The sequence below is a fragment of the Schistocerca cancellata genome, chromosome 6 (assembly GCF_023864275.1).
Source record: "Schistocerca cancellata isolate TAMUIC-IGC-003103 chromosome 6, iqSchCanc2.1, whole genome shotgun sequence".
Lineage (NCBI taxonomy): Eukaryota > Metazoa > Arthropoda > Insecta > Orthoptera > Acrididae > Schistocerca > Schistocerca cancellata.
In genome coordinates, this window is record NC_064631.1 from 713,629,975 (window position 1) to 713,633,637 (window position 3,663).

The 3,663-nt window shown below is 41.6% G+C and overlaps 1 non-coding gene across 1 annotated transcript; it reads left to right on the forward strand.

Annotated features, from left to right (window-relative positions):
- The first annotated feature begins 317 nt into the window (after window positions 1–317).
- On the forward strand, window positions 318–392 carry Trnas-cga (transfer RNA serine (anticodon CGA)). The gene has a single exon. It is a non-coding gene; the product is annotated as a tRNA-Ser (tRNA).
- The last annotated feature ends 3,271 nt before the right edge of the window (window positions 393–3,663 follow it).

A 3,663-nucleotide genomic window follows, 5' to 3' on the forward strand; every position in this document is an offset into this window, starting at 1 on the left:
GATTTTCACTCTGCAGCGGAGTGTGCGCTGATATGAAACTTCCTGGCAGATTAAAACGGTGTGCCGGACCGAGACTCGAACTCGGGACCTTTGCCTTTCGCGGGCCAGGAAGTTTCATATCAGCGCACACTCCGCTGCAGATTGAAAATCTCATTCTGGAAACATTCCCCAGGCTGTGGCTAAGCCATGTCTCCGCAATATGCTTTCTTTCAGGAGTGCTAGGTCTGCAAGGCTCGCAGGAGTGCGTCTGTAAAGTTTGGAAGGTAGGAGACGAGGTACTGGCAGAAGTAAAGCTTTGAGGACGGAGCGTGAGTCCTGGTTGGGTAGCTCAGTTGGTAGAGCATTTGCCCGCGAAAGGCAAAGGTCCCGAGTTCGAGTCTCGGTCCGGCACACAGTTTTAATCTGCGAGGAAGTTTCATATCAGCGCACACTCCACGGCAGAGTAAAAATCTCATTCTGGAAACATTCCCCTGGCTGTGGCTAAGCCATGTGTCCGCAATATCCTTTCTTTCAGGAGTGCTAGTTCTGCAAGGTTCGCAGGAGAGCTTCTGCAAAGTTTGGAAGGTAGTAGACGAGGTACTGGCAGAAGTAAAGCTGTGAGGAGGGGGCGTGAGTCGTGCTTGGGTAGCTCAGTTGGTAGAGCACTTGCCCGAGAAAGGCAAAGGTCTCGGTCCGGCACACATTTTTAATCTGCCAGGAAGTTTCATGTATTATTTTACTTGTGAGCGGGAAGTCAAATTTCAATTTTTGTAGGTGTAGCTCTTAAAATTCTCTAGCAGTTCTTTAATAATCATTTCTTTTCAAAAGAACTTTCACCCACTATTCTCCCTCCTTAGTGATTGAATTTACAAAAGTGATAAAACATATTTTTTATTTCTTACTAAGAATCCAAAAACCATTTTCGTAGTTTTAGCTTCAAATCGACCATTTTTCAAAAAGTCTTTCATCCCCTATTTGACACCCTTACGGATGGGAATTTCGAGCAATACTTTCTGAAACGATGCCTACAGTATTAGATCCACGCCCTCTCGAAATTTCAAGTTTCTATCCTCAGCGGTTTGGTCTGGGCAATGATAACTCAGTGAATCAGTCTGGCCCTGTGTCACCCCCTTAGGGGTTGAATTTTCAAAAACAGTGAAGCACATACTTTTTGAGTTTTAATCCAAAAGTTAAAACCAATTTTCATGGATGTACCTTTAAAAATACTTTAGTAGTTCTTTAACAACGATTTATTCTCAAAAAAAAGCTTTCATCCACTATTTCATCCCTATGGGAGCTAAATTTCAAAAAAATTTGAAACACGTATTTCTTTATTTCTGACCGAAAACCAAGTACCAATTTGCATAGGTCTGGCTTGGAAATTCTCTTGTTACTGACATATTTTCAAAAAATCTTTCCTCCCCTATTTCTCTCCATTAAGGGTGGAATTTCGAGAAATCCCTTCTTAAACGACGTCTACGGTATAAGATCAATACCCTCTCCAAATTTCAAGTTTCCATCCTCGACAGTTTGGGCTGGGCCATAGTAAGTCCGTGAGTCAATATGGACATAGTCTTTTATGTAGAGAGATTACAAGCTGTATCATAATTAACAGCGAAAAGTGATACAGGTGAAAGTATATGAAAATAGAAGCAAAAATGTTCTAGTTAATGTAGTTTAACAAGAAAGCCATTTGTGGGATAGCTGGACGCAAGTTACGTGGCATGTTTTATTCGAATTGTTCTATAGTACCACCTCTTAAAATATTTCCTATTCCTCCTGAGACACCCTGCGTAAATAGTCTTATTGTCTATTGCCAGCTTTCCTACTTGAAGTGTGAGCGGTGTAAGTGTAACTGTTTAGGTGACTGTAATGGATGCGTCACGTTACGTTTATGATGTTGATGACGAGAGAGGAGGGGATGGGGCGTTTGGTAAAACATTGTGTCGGGACGTACCTACTCCCTTCGAATAGCACAGAGAGAGTTGCCGAGCTTAGCGTCCCATCCAGAAGATAGACCGCCATAAACAGCTCCTCTGACACCATCTCATTGGCACACGCGCGGAGAGAACTGAGATGTACTGCAAGACACTGAAGAATTAAGGTATCAGGAACTTTACGTCATCCCGTTGAAAAAAAGAAAAAAGGATCTGCCAACACCACGACTTCAACAGGTCTACACCTGGGGCGCCGAGACGTGTTGGTTCTCCTACTGGAAGTGGTAGTTTGGAAATGAAGACGAATGGAGACTGGGGTAAAACGTTCCATCGACGATAAGACCAGCAGAGACGGACCACAGGAACACACAGCGAAAGATAGGGAAGCAAATCGCCAATGCCCTACTCAAAGGAATCACCCTGACATTTGCCTTAAGCGATCTAGGGAAACCACGGAAAACGTAAATGTGTGCGGCCGGACTCCTAAAGGCACCACCTCACTCGGTGGGTACTTCGGGTACTTGAGGCGGAAATAAGTAGAAATGAGGTGACAGCGTCCAGTTCGTAATTTTCACATTATATTCCAATGGTCTGGCTAAATTTCACATCTCTCTACATCTCTGTATGATTGTTAAAATTTTTGGAAGGATATTAATTTCAGAGGCCTGATTGTGCTTTTTGTTGAGAGCAGTGTACACGTCGTCCCTGGAAACACTCTACTTTCTTTCATTTCAGTCCTTCTCCGTAACAGAGAAGAATGGAGAAATCAATAGACGTTCTTCGATGGTCACGAGAAGATAGGGAAAATAGCTTCTACCATCCGACCCCCAGGACCGCCCAAGAAAAATGTGGAGCCCCCTCAACCGTATCAGAATTGGCCACACCGTGACAAGAAAAACACAACATGTGGAATGACCGATGATGACCAAAGCGACTGCAGAAAAACGGATAACGCAGCGGATCATATTTTACACGACTGTCCCAAATGAAAATCAGTTGTCTGAATTGTGGAAGTTGTACATACCACTCCGTGCCACGGATTGCAAATTATCTTATCTGATTCAAAATGGTGATAGCTATTTATTCAATGGTATAGACAAACTGCAACCCTTGGCGCATAGTGATGAGTATTAAAATCACGTGTAAGCACTGTGCATAGGTATACATTGGTCGGCCAGCCGCAGCTCTGGTAATTAGGTTATCTGCACATTAAGAAAGAAAGATTCGCCCTTGCTGATCATGTTTTAACAGAAAATCATTTATATCATGTGCAATGTTAAGTTTTACATTCTCTTAAGGAAAGCAGAAAGATGATCCTGCTGGAAACACTGGAAATCAACGAACATGTGACACAGAATACCAGGTTAGTATTAAACGACCGAATTCTGTTTCCTTCTTCCTCTCTGTTAAATGTATTGTTAGTTACAATACAAGATTATTGTGAAATAACATTTATTTTTCATCAATCTTTAAATGTACCTTCATATAAAAAAAACTTTGGATCCTTTTTTAGTTAATGTAACTATCTCTTCGTGACACAATACTTCCTCGTGCAAGCACTCAATGTTTGATCATTTGTAACCAAATAAATATAATTTTTTAGGACATTAGGAAGGGTTTCCAATTTATTATTGTTATCATGTCTGCCAAAGACCGAAGGAAAATTTAGTTAAGGATACAAGCAATTTTTATTGCACTGTATACTGTGGACAATAAAGAAACATTTTGGAGACAATGAGTGCGTTAG